The sequence below is a fragment of the Xiphophorus couchianus genome, chromosome 8 (assembly GCF_001444195.1).
Source record: "Xiphophorus couchianus chromosome 8, X_couchianus-1.0, whole genome shotgun sequence".
Classification (NCBI taxonomy): Eukaryota; Metazoa; Chordata; class Actinopteri; order Cyprinodontiformes; family Poeciliidae; genus Xiphophorus; species Xiphophorus couchianus.
In genome coordinates this window covers 8,125,647-8,141,269 of record NC_040235.1, presented here as the reverse complement: position 1 = coordinate 8,141,269, position 15,623 = coordinate 8,125,647, and positions in this window count along the sequence as shown.

Genomic DNA, 15,623 nt, shown 5'->3' with positions numbered 1-15,623 from the left:
TTTTTATTTTCCATCCAACATAGTAACTGATTTAATAGAAAAACAACATTCTGAAAAGACATAACTTTATTCGTCTCGTTTCTTCTCTGTTCTGCAAAGACTCAAAGTAATAAACAATTAAATAAAAACTCGAAATACAACTCCAATGAAGGCACAAAATAAAGTTATACATAAAAATACTTGGTTAAAATAATTTTAAAAATCAAATATATAAAATAATCAAGTTTTCCCTCATTTTGTTGCGTTTAAAACCCAAACCTCAGAGTATTTGGGTTGTGTTCTAACAGTGTTGACGATGCATTGGCCCAGTTTAGCCAGTCTCAACAAACAGGTCCATTATATGCACTCATGTTTCCACACATTAGTCTTTCACACAGTTACCAGCTGTCACTTCATCATCCGTAATGGGAAACCAACTACATTCAGATCTCACAAAGATTCTTCAAAAACCAGCCAACCTGCAAGGTTTGGAGAGTCAAGCTATCTTTATACAGTTAACCTCAGCAAACACCCGATTAGGATTCCCCTTTGTCTCCTAGACCTCCACTACTGCATGAATGTGGCGCAAGTCATATAAATCTTGAACAAAACCATGCTGGAGTGCTCATCAAACAGATTCTTCATCATTCAGTTTGGATGGTTTTGCAAGTGAGGTCTGAAGGAATCCTTCACCTTCTCACTTCTCATCAATTAATGATGATAATAAAAAGATCTTAAAATTCCACCTACATTTGTCTTGCAGCAATGAATAAATACAAGCTTATGTGCATATTTAGAGGAGTGCGCCCTTCTCTCCTAAGGCTCTGTAGGGTCAAGCCATTGTTTTCCTTTGCAGGTCTCTTTGTACAATGGTTGATGAAATTGAGAGAGTGGCACCAAAGTATTATGTAGCAATAACTTTTGCAACCATAACGGAGGCTCAGGTGTCTTTGCTGAAAATTTTGTGTTCAGTTTCTATTGAACAAACAATTTTAACAGCTGATAACCTCTTGCCTTTTTTTCCTCTCCCAGTTACTTTGAACAATGGTGGATGAAATATTGAGAGAGTGTCCAGGTTTTATTTACTGAAATCAACAGAATGTCTCCATCGGGCCCGTGTTTGATAACGGTCGCTGTCAGCAGTTTTCGTCTCATCTGAGCCCAGTTTGATGACCTGCTAACCTGCATCTCCTGGCAGGACACCAACCACAGGACACCATCCCACGAAGCAGAGTCTCTCTGACTGGTTGATGCTCAGCATCCAGCGGCAAAAGTTCAGAAACACTTTAACCATGCTAGATGCGCAAAACGCACTGCGACATACGTCCATACAGGCTTTGATAGTAATGGTGCGTTCACAACAAACACGTCCGACACGTCAAGTTCAGCACATGTGCACTCTGAATGCCGACGCTTGTCATTTTGCTCTACACCTAGCATTCCACGTGTTTGGTTTACATTCAAAGTCTACGGAGGCGCGTCAGATGAGTCAAAATCCCGCTAACCATTGTTTTGCGTTGCTGGCCTGTTTTGTCGGATGCGTTGGATGTTCTTGACAAGTCAAACGCTCAAAATGGTTCTAATTGCACCGCGTCAGACACATGAATTGTGCCGCAATGGGCCCTCGATGAACCCGACGCTCAAAACACGTTTGGTGTGAACACAGCATTAGACCATCAACATGTCCAATCCTGGTATTTTTCCATCCCTGTATTATGAGCGGCCAAACCAGTCCAACCTTCTCCTTCCACACCATTTTATTTATCTTATTCATAGACTCTGCAAAGACTTTCTGTCTTTTGGGTTATTTTTAAGGCCATGCTGCAGCCTTTGTCTGCGGCGAGGAAGGCCAAACAGAGAAATCCGAGCAAATATCACAAACACCGAAGGACGCAGCCATTACTCAATCCATATAGAAACAGTTCATAAGGCAAATCCATATTTTCATAACATGAGTCTTCCTGGATGCCCGCCAGGCACCGTCCAAGAAGGACATCAGAGCAGCTGGCGGAAAGAAACACAGGGCAGAAACCCTCAAAGTCCTTTACCACCCCCTCAACAAGGTCTCCGGGTTCACTAAAAATGTGTAATTCTTTAATTAAGCAAAACACACATTTGTTTTCTGTGTTAGCCATTTTTCCATATTTTTAATCATGTTAGCCATAGCTCCAGCCGCGTCCAGAATAACTTAAACACTTAATAAAAAATACATAAATTTTAAGCTGCATAATCAAGAGGCTGTTACCATGCCAGGGGCAAAAATCTTTAAGGTTCCTATTAATGGGATGTTTACTGGGTTGAAACCTGATCTCTGCTGATCTTTTCTGGTTGAATGGATTTGTCAAGTGCTCCACCATGTTGTAGCTGGACTGATATTTGGATGCAGTGGCCTAAAGGGTGTGTTTTGCATGACTCAGTCTGGAAATCTCAGTTCTGAGCATCTTTGGGTCAGAAAGCCTTGTTAACCTCACCAGTATGCTTCATTCTCCAGGCCTACTTGTTACATGAAGGAAATAATGGGAACATTTTGGATCCTAGTGCTTTAGGAATCTGGCCTGCTCTAACTGGCTTTTAAATTCTTCAGTTTTCTAAACTACATGTGTCAAAGTCAAGGCCCTCGGACCAAATGTGGCCCGCCATAAAGTTTTAGAATAGAAGTACTTTATTCATCCCAGCAGGGAAATTACTTCACAGTTACAGCATAGAGACAGGACACAATAACAACTACCACTGAGTAGTAGTTGTAGATAAAATAAAAATAAAAAATAAAATATAAAATGCTATAAATTGTAAAAATATGAAATGCTGTCAATATAAAAAGCAGCTTAGAGCAGTCCTTGCAAGGATTCAAAATGCAGAACAGAATGTATATGTAAATATATGTACAGCAAGTGTGCCACAGCGCAGTTGTGCGAAATTGGACTGATTAGTGCAGAACAGTGATTTAGCTTTTATTGTACAGTGAGATGGCATGTGGCAGGAAGGATTTCCTGTATCTGTCCCTACGACAGCGGACCTGGAGCAGTCTATGTGAGAAGGTGCTCCGCTGTCTGTCCACTATGTGGTGGAGAGGGGGCTGTTTATTGTCCATAATAGACAGAACCTTCTTCAGTGTCCTCCTCTCCACCACAGTTTCCAGGGACTCCAGCCTTAGTCCCAGTACAGAGCCAGCTTTCCTGATGATTTTGTCCAGTCTATTAGAGTCGCTGGCTCTGATGCTGCTTCCCCAACACACAGCAGCAAAGAAGATGGCACCGTCAACAACACTGTGATAGAAGGTCTCCAACATCTTGCTGCACACTTTGAAGGATCTCAGCTTCCTTAAAAAATAGAGTCTGCTCATCCCCTTCCTGCACACAGCGTCAGTGTTAGATGCCCAGTCCAGTCTGTTGCCGATTACAACTCCCAGGTATTTGTAATCCTCCACCTCCTCCACCACTTCCCCTTTGATCTTCAGTGGCCGTGAAGGTATCTTCTTCCTTCTGAAGTCAATCACCATCTCTCTGGTCTTACTAATGTTGAGCCTCAGGTGATTCTGGTCAGACCACTCCACAAAGCCGTCCACCAGTGTCCTGTACTCCCCCTCCCCTCCATCCCCTATACACCCGACAACCGCTGAGTCATCAGAAAACTTCTGTAGGTGACATGATTCAGAGTTGTACTGGAAATCAGTGGTGTACAAGGTGAAGAGAAAGGGAGAAAGCACAGTTCCCTGTGGAGCTCCTACATCACTGACCACCACATCAGACAGGACACTGCCCAGATGGACAAACTGTGGCCTGCCTGTCAGGTAGTCAGTCACCCAGGAGATCACTGAGTCGTTATGATATTTATGTGGCCCAGAGGAACATGTAAATAGAACTTTGACAATGACTGTTGTATTTTACTAGTCATATGAAAGCAGTTTTCAATGGAAGAGGATTAGGGCCACAGAAAAAAAAAAATACTTTTTTTTCAGAATCTACCAGAATTATTCTGACTTTAATCTTATGAGATCAAAAGTCAGAATTCTGTGGGAAAAAAAGAGTTAGAAAATAAAAATAAAAATTGTAGAGAAAAAAAATCAGAATTCTGAGAGGAAAAAAAATCTAGATTCTGGTGAAGAAAGTCAGAATTCTGTAAACCAAAAGACAGAATTCAGTTCTGAAAAAAAACCAAAACTGAATTCTGAAGAAAAAAGTCTGAATTCTGTAGGGAAAAAAAGAGTTAGAAAATAAAAATAAAAATTCTAGAGAAAAAAGTCAGAATTCTGAGAGGAAAAAAAATCTAGATTCTGGTGAAAAAAGTCAGAATTCTGCAAACCAAAAGACAGAATTCAGTTCTGAAAAAAACCCAAAACTGAATTCTGAAGAAAAAAGTCTGAATTCTGTGGGAAAAAAATGGCAAAATTCTGAGGAAAAAAACTTCTGTGCTTTTTCTCAGAAATCAGATTTTTGATTTCAGAAGATTAAAGCCAGATGTCTTTCGTTTTCACTGACTATGATCTTCTGTAGTTTTTATATGCATACTCCCATACATCAATGGGAAATGATGTTCAGTATTATTTAACTTTAAGAAGTTCTCATCAAAACCAGAGGCGGCCATTTCAGAGGTTTGCTAATAGATTTATCAACACATCTGACCACTGCAGACCCTTTTACTATAATCTTGATATGGCCCAAAATAAAACAGAGTTTGACGTCCCCGTTCTAAACAATGCATGTGGCTGCGTTCACCGAAATCAAACAGTAATTGGCTTACCGCGAATCAGCACACTACAACACTGGGATGTGTTAAGGGAATATGCAAAAACAACTTCAACCATCTGCTTTTAATGACTAAAACATCAAGTTTTTCATGTGTGGCTTACAGTTTTGCACAAAAGAGGTCAAACAGTAACAGCTTGCAAAACGTACATTATCATCTCGGCTTGATTAAAATGCAAGTGTCACATTTGTTTGCGGGAGGGATGCATTTTTAACATTGTCGCATCTTTTCACCTTCATTTAACATGAGTAATTATAGCGGAGAATGAAGTCGCAAACAATTTGTCTTTGAGATACTTCATTTTCAAATTCAATTAGCATTACCCAAAGCCTGTGAGCTTGTTTAAACACTCGCCGTGCTGAATTATGCATGACGATTAGCTGTTTGTGGAAATTAAATGTGAAAGCATAATGCTGCTCTCCAATACCCAAACTTGCAAAGGGAATTAAGGCCTGGAATTAATACAAGGATGGATAATAAGCAACTGTAAAGGAAAATAAATCTGGTTGTCGAAAGCAGATCACATAGCTGTGAGTTCTGGGTCATATTATTTAAAAATAATTAGGCTTTTTTAAGTCACCTAAAAATAAAAACAATCAGATTAACACAAATTCAAGGTTGTTAATTATGACTGAATAAAAGTAAGAGCAGAATTCAATGCATGCAGAAATTTCCAAGCTGTAAAATCAGGTTTTATCACAGGTGGGGAAGCTGCTGCATTATGCAAATAACTTCTTCCAGAGACATCATGAAGTAGACAAAGAAATACTTAATTTTTATTGCCATGTCTGCAGAGTTTCACCAGTTTGTTTCACCTTCATATCAATCTTTAACAATAAAAACCATTTCTTCCATTTCTTTGTTTCTGTTGAGGAGTAGCAGAGACCTTTTATCAACAACATCTGCATTTTGCAGACGGCTATACTTCAGGTTTTTAAGGTTTTGCATGTATATATAACTTCTGCACTTTGTTCCTTAGTAAATGACATAATTGTGTGAATCCTTCCTCAATCACACACAATTGTACTCGGAAGTGTTCGCAATACCCATGTAAAAAAAGAGAGACTAATTACAACTGATTCAGTCTTCCAGAGTTCACACCTGCCACCAATTATGGTGAATCTAATTACAAGGAAATAATCTTCAGCTGTTCCCCCAAGATTTGACTGACATTTGCTCATTCCTATCTTATAACTGAAAGTAAAAGCCACAATTTGAAGAGAACTTATAAAGAATTAAAATGTATCAGTCAGGAGAAACTTTAAAAAATTGTTATGCATGAATTTTTTTCCGATATTTGACTACACATTTAAACAATTTGTGAAAGCTTATAAAGCTTCTGATTTGATATCGGATGTGTTGTAAAAAGAATAAATGTCAAATGCATAAGAGTGTTACATTCAGTTATCTGGAGGTAAAAGCAGCAAGTCAAATGTGGGGTTCCCCAAGGTTCAATCCTAGGACCCTTCTTATTTAACAACTATATGCTCCCACGGGCTCAGGTTACAACAGGAAGTAAGATTAGTGACCATAACTATGCAGATGATACACAAATCTACATCAGGATGTCACCAGATGACTCTGAACTCATCCAACTACTGAATAAATGCTAAATGTCTGGATTTGCCAGAACTTTCTCCAGCTGAACAAAAACAAAACTGAAGCTATAGTCTTTGAACCTACAGAGGAACGATCTAGAGTCGACAAAAAGCTTCAGTTATAACAACTAAATACCAGAAATAAAGCCCGAAATCTTAATTGATTGATTTATTGGTAATGTCCAACCAAAATATGTCATGTTGGGGTTTTTTTAAATGCCCAAATTATAGACTGGATGCCTCATTGAAACATTCTTTAATAAAAGAACTGATTGACTTACAACCAGAATATGAGGAAAAGAATCCATCAGTAAAAGAAACCAATGATATCAAATACTGTGGGAATGTGATCATAACATGTAAACAAAGTGAGTATAATTACCAGAATAAGTAGCAGCTAAGATAATTTGGATCATCATCTTGAAAAAACTCAGCTAACTATAGAAAATATGGAAATAACTCAAAATACAGAACTTAGACCAACATGTGTCAGGAAGTACGTGGGATTATGACATCATATCCTGCAGGAAGGAGATGTATACCGATCTCAGAGCAAAAGCAAAAACAACCCTGTGTCATTATCCACATCACAATGAGTTCTGTACCCATATGGGCTGAAAACCGCTCAGAAAAGAAGAAGCCACTATTCCAAAAGTGACATGAAAAGCCAGTTTATAGTTGGTGCAAATATTCTTTGGACATTTGCGCCATTGTCCGATGAACGTACAATTGAACTGTTGGGCCAAAATGACCATCACAACATATGTAGGATATAAAAACCCAATCATCATGGGTGTGGCGGTATCATGTTGAGCTTTTTGACCGATGGGTTATTGTTTTAGGAAATTGTGGCTTCGAAAATAACTAAAATCTGAATTATAAGAGTTACAATGCAGGAACTGATCTGGTCTGTCAAGGTGAAGAAAAATCTAATTTTAGGTCCAAATCCATCTACCCATTTCCTATCCAACCAATCATCGTTTAGGAACAAGGCATTGAGGTACTTCAACTAAATCTGGTCCGCTGACCTCGTCTAATAAAATTAAAGGTAAATTTTCATCATTAGGTTCCTAATACTCTTAAAGTTGTTGCTAGAAGTGGATCCCACTCAAGCCCTAACAATTTAATTGCACCATTTGATGAAGAGTAACATGCTTCATTATTCTGTACGTGAATAATCAAAGGGGACTATCTTCCTCTCCTCTGTCACCCGCCTCGTGATGAGTCCCACTGGCTGCAGGGAAAAAAAGATACTCTGAAAGCAGATGGTGTGTGTGGGACTCGATAACGCGCAAAACCTCACATGATAACAATGTAGTAAATAGATGATGGCTTGGATAAGTACGGTTTGTAATAATAACTCCTGAAGGGACAGCAGAGTGTTACTGAAAGCCAGGGTTTGGTAGGAAAATGACTAACTTCTCTTTTAAAGGCCACTGATTTAACATGCAGGACTTGATGAGTACAGACGCAAAAGTGGTTCACATTAAAATTTTAGCAATACATTAGACCTTTCAGTCTAGTTGTTGTGAACAAACTGAGAATTAGAAACTTTTGATTATATCAAAGCAGTTGTAGCTTGCAATGTTGGTCTTTTAAAGCAAAGCTTAAAGTTTATTGTTATTTTATATGTTCTGCTGCAATATAAATACAACTTACCAAGTACTGTAATAATGTAAGGTTATTGTACAAATATTTGACCACTGCTGAAGGTAAATGTCAAACTTGTTTTGACAGAAAGGCACACACACACACGCAGCTCCCACACCTTCATGCCAGCATTCTGGTTATAGCCTCCTTTTTATCCTGGATTAAATCAGCCAGTGTGGGTTGCTAGGATGGTGCAACATCATGAATGTCAGGCTTTTCCCTCCAGGACAGTCACAATCTTTAAGACCTACCATTTGTGCATATTACGACCTAAATAATAGCCTATTAGGTAAAGGGTTGCAAGTGACATCTTATTGACACTTTAGCTTATCTTCGGTTTGTTGTAGGATGTGTATTGTCATAAGCATGAAAACACAGGAGAAAAATGAGCCGTTTTGTTGTCATTTCAGAATTCATTTTATGACTCCTATTAACCTTTTGGACCAAAATCTGTGTTTCACTCTCCTGGTTTCTGGGGCTAATTGCATTTTCTGTGTACTTCCTGGCACACAATGCGTCTGTTTTCAGAACAGCTTGTGCTGCTCAGATATTGCTTAATTTGGCATGTCAGTGATATTATTCATCCTCCTGGGTCTACATAGGGTCAAAACAACGAAAATAAGCAAACATATTACTAAGTAACACTTCCTGACAAAATTTATTGGACTTTTTCAACCATGTAATGCCATTAGGTCTTTCTACAATCAGTGGGAGACCATATGGAAAGATATAGGCTCATAATCATTTATGCTTTATGCTCAGGGTTTTTTTTACTTCTGGAGTATCTGAACTTGATTTCTCTGGTAAAATTTCTACTGAAGACAGAAGGATAAGTTGTGAACAATGACATTTATTTGCTGCACTGTTTTAAAATTGTAATCTTTCTGTAGCTTCAGCAATGGCAGCGGTAGAAACGATTGTTTACGGCGCAGGCAACTTCCGGTAAGCTGCATCGCGTCAAACTGGCGCATTAAATACTTCACAGACAAATGTGAAAGAGTCTACACTTCTAGCTAGCAATCGTTTCTCAATAGCTAAGGGTCAAGACCCTCTGGATGAAGCAATAAGGGGCTGGTTTTTACCTGGCTAGTGTGCAAGTCCTTGCGTTAACAGGAGTGATCACCACTTCTTCTACCTTGGTGATAAGTAGAAGAGCCAAACTGTTATCCAGAAGAAGCAAATTGGCTAGAATGTTCAGGACCAACCCCAGAACCACCATCACTCAAGCTGGAAATGCCAGTGTCCCTGCCCACTGCAAGGACAGTCTACACCACCATTGACTGAGACGTCTACCATCAGAACTGCCCATCTCAACCGTTCCATCAAACAGAGTGAAAAACCCCACAGTTCTGTGCCGTGACCAGAACCTTCGTCATGACTTAAGTGTCTTTAACAGCCTCCTCATCTTCACACCTCCTGCGTGTTTAGTCACGTTCAGCGCTTACATCTAATCGATATCCACGGATGGCCTTGAGTGGGCTGTTTTTTCCTCCCACCAATCACAAGAGCAGCTGATGATGTCACCGACTAAAGAACTTACACTAATGCACCGTTTACGTTTCCTTTTTTTACCCCACAATGCATCTCGCATATTGCTTTGCTGCTGAGAGGATGAAGCACAGGAAAGAAGTGCTTGTGGAGACGGATCCTGCTCTGATTTTATACAGGAACATTGATGGAGATGTATGCATACTCTGTTACTTAAACAGAAAGAGTGCCTCATATACTTTTACAGCTCATTTACTTACTATACATTAAACTCCTGAGAGTGATCATGATGCCTGAAGCAGAACCTTGTAGCAAAGGTTATCGAAAGCACATAAATCTGTGTTCACGTTTCTCCCTGTAGGTCTTGACCAAGAAAGAGCACCTCATCAATCTCTTTTAGCTGGACGGAAAGGTTTAAATCTCCCATCATTTCTCCCCTAACTTCACTTTCACCCTTGCTCTCTCGTCTCCCCATCAGTCAGGAATCTCAGTCAGTAGATTCCTCAAATCTATACAATCCAACACCTGTGGAAACCAGAGCTGCATTGTTCAAATGGTGAGAAACATTCAGCTGTTGCTGTTCTGCAGCAAAACTATTGGTTTTTGCCAGTTGGCTGCAAAATATAAACAGTAGGGTTTGCAGTAAAGCTGCCAACTTCAATACTGGTCTAAATGGGATTGTGTCCAGCACCAAAAGAAAATGACTTAATTTGGATGTAGCAAAGCTTTTTACATTTTTGGTAAGTCAGAAACAACTAATTTCAATGTGTTTTCCAGAAATTTTATATCAGATATCAATATAAAGTGGTACAGAGTTAATGAATTAAAGATTTATTACCAATAAAAATCTAAAAAGTATGGAGTGCACTCAGTTTTCTCCATGATTTCAGTCGCAAATCTTTAGTTGAACGTCTGTGCAAGTTTTGCACATCAACACTGAAGTTTTTGCCAATTTTTCACTGAAAGTTCAATGGTTGGGTAAAGAGTTCACGTCAGCAATGAGGAAGGGCGATGAGGCAGAACGATTCCAAAGTCAGGGAGGCAGTAATCGATATCCAGGTAGAAGAACAAGAAGGCTGGAAAAACACTGAGCAGTCAGAGATCAGGCAAAGGCGATGGTCAGAAAACAGGAAACAGGTCAGGAACACAATCAGGAAATCAGACGATGCTCATCAGTCGGATTATCTCACACTGTGCAGAGCAGAGTTTGACACAGTTAGCAGCAATCAGCAACCAGCACAGGCCGGAGGGGCAACATGAGATTTAGCTGACTTGGTTTACTTTTTGAGGCATTAGCTCCTTTTCCATTAACCATAAAATTGCACACATTGGAATTACGAAAATAAATTAACTTAATAGAAACATGCCAATTTTAAAAAAAAAATCTAGTTTTTCTAGGGATGCACAATATTTTCAGCAAGATATCGGACATTCTGTCAAAATAACTTGCCAATATAAAAGGCATTGTTTTTACAAACCACTGGCAAAGATACCTGCAGCACAGCACAACATCAAACTTGCACCGTTTGAGTGCCGTCTTTGTCTTAGAAAGAGCAAATGTCATGAATAAATTTGACATTAAACATAATGCAAGTTGAAGTCTCCTCTTTAGGATTTGCATTTGCTAGCAGACTAAAGATAATGCAGTATTTTAATTCCACAGTAGAGAAAGCCATGTAGTTTCAGTAAGTAGGTATAGGGAAAAAAACATCAATATTGGTATCTGTTATTGGCCAAATGAGTTTTAGTATATCGGCATATCGGACATCAACCAAAAATCCAATATCGTGCATCCGTACGTCTTTCAATAAGTTTTGGTGCTAGCATGAGGTGGCCTTTCAATCTTATCTTAATTTGTATATTTTGTAAAATTGCAATGGAAATGCTTCCCCTCCCCCCCAACAACTGGATGTTACTGCCGGTGAAAAAGACAAAAACGACGACAGGAAGTGGTAGGAGGATGATGGCATGGCGTGTTTTTTAATGACTTATCGCGTGAACAAACTTATTCACATGTATGTTTCTTATTTTTTGGAAAAACCTGTCAGAAAATTTTATTTTTTTGACATTAGCACACATTTGTAATGAAAACAATTAGGGCTGAAACGATTCTTCGAGTGATTCAAGTACCTCGATTATTAAAATTCCTCGAGGAAAATGTATCTGCCTCGAACCTTAGTTAAATTATATTTTATTATTTAGCGCACCGTATTCCGGCCGGGTTATTACTTGCGCTGCACAGCGCTCTCACTTCCGCCTGAGTTGTTGACAGAAGCTAAGTGCTAGCAGCATAACGTCAAGTTTTCAAGTTCGGCCTGGGAGGATTTTATTGATTGATGATAATGTCCGGATCTTTGTCATTTTTCGGGGGACGAATAAGCATCCTTAAAATGACTGACGCGATGCATGGAGTACGGCAGCTTTTCTCCTCCCAGAGCTGCTGCCTGGTGGCAGTTCAGAGCGAACAGCGGGGAAGAGCGCTGCAGGTGTTATTATACAGGTGAGCGGATAGACTGAACACTGCGGGCGGCTGCACATTAGATGATTAATGTAAGTGTAGCTTTACAGACGGACTGGAAAATGTATTTCATATCATTCTGGTCTCAACAAATGGGTGGCGGAGCTCATCGTGGCGGCGCGTAGCTGGCAGAGGAGTTTCTGTGTGACGAACTAAGGAGTCAAATCCCGTCGCTAACATGAACACAAAAGCTATAAATGTCTGGGCAAGGTGAGAGTTCATCTATTAAATTGACTGAAGATGAAGGCATCAACAAAAAGTTGGACTATAGAAATTTTTTCATAAGCGGATTTGTGAGTCTGTCTCTTTATTATTGAATTGAATATAATTTGAGATCTTTGTATAACTTTTCTTCAGGTTAACTTGGAAAGTGAGCTATTATTGTTACAGGTTGATTTTCTAAACTACAGAAAAGTTATTGTTAGGGAAGCTCAAATGTGAAAAATTGGACTGATGTTGATATGCGATAGTAATACTGCTGTTAGATTTACCAATGTTTTAGTTTCTTTTTTTAATCCAATTGATTAATCGTAAGAATAATCAATAGATTACTCGATTACTAAAATATTCGTTTACAACAGCCCTAAAAACAAAGCTATTGTACATCAGTCGGCAGATCTAGCCTGTAGCAGGACAACTAGAGAGGAAACTCAGGAAAAGCCAAGCAACTCGGCTGTGAAAGTGATCAAAAAGGAAAGTTTGAAGCCTGAACGTCAACAGGGTGACAGAGCCTGGAGGCTGGTTATGGAGATGATTAATTGCTCATTTGTAACAGCACCTTATTCCACTTGTTCAATAAAACATAATTTTATATTGTGCTTTCCAAAAGATTTGTGTGTGTGTGTGTGTGTGTGTGTAAGGATGAGCGACAAGTCATATAAAGTGCTGCGTTAGTGGAAAAAGTAAAGCAGCATTTGTATAAGTATGGACACAGCCTGACAGTCCTTTAATGTTTGCAGCTGCAGAAACTTGCTGGATTTGGAATAAAAAAACACCCTCTGCTATAGGTGAAGCTGAGCAGCGAATGCAGGAAGTGTTGGTGACAGGAGGAAGAGTGCCATTTCTAAAGAGCAAGCAGGGGGCCGCCATGCAGACCGTCTTACTGCTGATGCAGCTTCTTCTCACAGAAACATGGAAAATGAGCATTAGTTTTAAATACTCAAGCAGTGGTGCAGTTCAGGGAATACATTAGATGAATATCCTCCACCTATAACTCTGTATGTTTTATCTCTAACAGTGCCTAGGGAAAATACCCACAGTTTCCACTATGCGTACTTATGCATATTAGGGTATTCACTGCAAAATCACCAAATACTACCAAGTATTTTGGAGTAGTTTCTACTGCAAATGTCTTATTGCAGTTGAAATAAGAGAAGACTAACTTACAAGTATATTTTCAGCAGGATGTAGGAGCTTTTTTTAAGTAAATAATTCCTTAATATTGGTGAAAAGTTCCAGTTCCATTGGCAGATAAATTTACTTAGAACAAGATAATTTCCCCACGTTCCAAGTGAAATAATCTCCCAAAATAACTAACACCTTTTCATCAATATCAAGGAATTATTTACTTAAAACAAGCCTCTACATACTACTGATAAGTTACTTTTAAGTTAGTTTTGTCTGATTTCAAGTGTAGGAAGATATCTGCACTAAAACTAGACAAAGATACTTGGTAAGATTGTGTGTTTTTTCAGTGTATTTAGTGCTCAAACAGTTAAAACAGGTAGTTATAACTGTTTTTGGAAGGGATTTCAAGTATTGGAATATTTTTCTATTCGCAGAAAGCTAACCCAAACAAAAACTGGGGGTCCCTTGTACATTATAAACTATAGCGTACATCTCCGATTTACTGATGATCAATGCCATACATAATTATTTTTGCAAAAGAAGTTACTCAAATAAGAGTAAAAGAATATTTGGTAAAAAGTCTACTCAAGTACCGAGAAACTGATCAAATTATCAATCATTTACTATTTAAAAATTAATTTAAGAAATTTTGGTATTTTAAGGACCAAAATGACAATAATATAATTTAAAAAAAATAACAAAAATCATGCAAAAGAAAAATCTTTCAAATCAGTTTCTTTCAATAAAGAAATGCATGAATACTTTAAAAATACTTTTTTTAAAACCTGCAGGTGTGTGTCTGTGTCTGGTGAATCTTTGGTTAAAACATGTTTGTTTTTCATACAATCTGGAGAAAATCCATAAGTTTTACTCAAGAGTAGAAATACTTTATAATAAAATTACTCAAAGTAAAAGTAAAAAAGCATACCGTACTGAAAAAATACATTTTAAAAAAGGTACTCAAGTAAATGTAACTAGTTACTACCAACTCTGAAAGCTGGTGAAGATTTCAGCATTGAACTTGGAAAAATACAATTACTAAGTTGTTTTTACCAATATTTTTACCAGCTTCTACTTGTCCAAGTCGAGCTAAATTGTCTTTGAACGCAACACACCTGGTTGGGGTCAGACGTCACTATTTACAAAAGCAAGACATGGCGTCCAAAGCGACCCATATCTCCTCCATTATGATTTGTTGATCAAGTTGCCAGATACGAATGTTAATCTTCTTACCTTAAAAACGTGTTTGTTGCACAAACGTGATCACAGCGAGGGCTGCCGTATCTTTTCCTCATTAAAAGTTGCAGCACGATAAAAATGATGTTCATTTTGCATCCATGTCGGTTTGTGCAGCCCCCTAAAAACATTTTTTAAGTAAAATCAACTAAATAAAAGCGACATTAGGCTCCCAGATTTCTGTTTTGTTTTGTTTTTTTACATGTAACAATACAGTCAGGCTTTACAGGGGCGCACAGGTACGGAGCTAAAAAATTACCTTCTTCTTCTGTCAAACCAACTTAAGGTGCATTTACCGCCACCTACTGGACTGCAGAGTGGACGTCAGTGGTCGTCAGAAGCTAAATAAAGTTTGGTCAAAAGAAAATAAAATGAAACTGAACAAAATTAAAACTAAAAATAAAGATTTTTAACTGTAGATAGATATGTTTTGAAACTGAAAACATATTTTAACATATGCGTCTGAAGTGAGTCGCGTTGTGACGTCAGTGCGACTCGTGCGTCACCTTCCCCATCTATGCATGTCCAGAGATGTATTATGCATTCAATCATTTGGAATAATGAAGAAAGCAACGCAAAAAACTGTCTGTTTTCAGCTACAAACAACCTGAAGGAGCCTGAATTCAACAGGGATTTGTTACAATAAAGGTAAATGTAACAGGAAGTTAATCCTTTGCTGAATAGGCGACCAGAAACACAAAGTAATTAATTAATAGGTACAATGTTGCAGCTGTACACCAAAAATAAGTCATAATGTCCATGAAATAAAGCAGTACATGAAACGATACACTCAGGAATTAAGCTAAGAGTCTCATAATGTTGTTTTCATCAGCCTGCAAATGAAGCCTCCTCGACTCAGCTGCACTGTTAGTGAACTTCTTGTTCAGAGGAGCAGGAATATAATTGTTTAGTGGAGAAGGAATATAATTGTTTAGTGGAGAAGGTATGTAATTTGATCCCATTAAGAGCCGGCACTATGGAGTTAAATGGTTAATGGGCCACACTTATACATCACCTTTACAACCTCATCTGGGTTCCACTAAGTGTTTTAAATGCGTTTC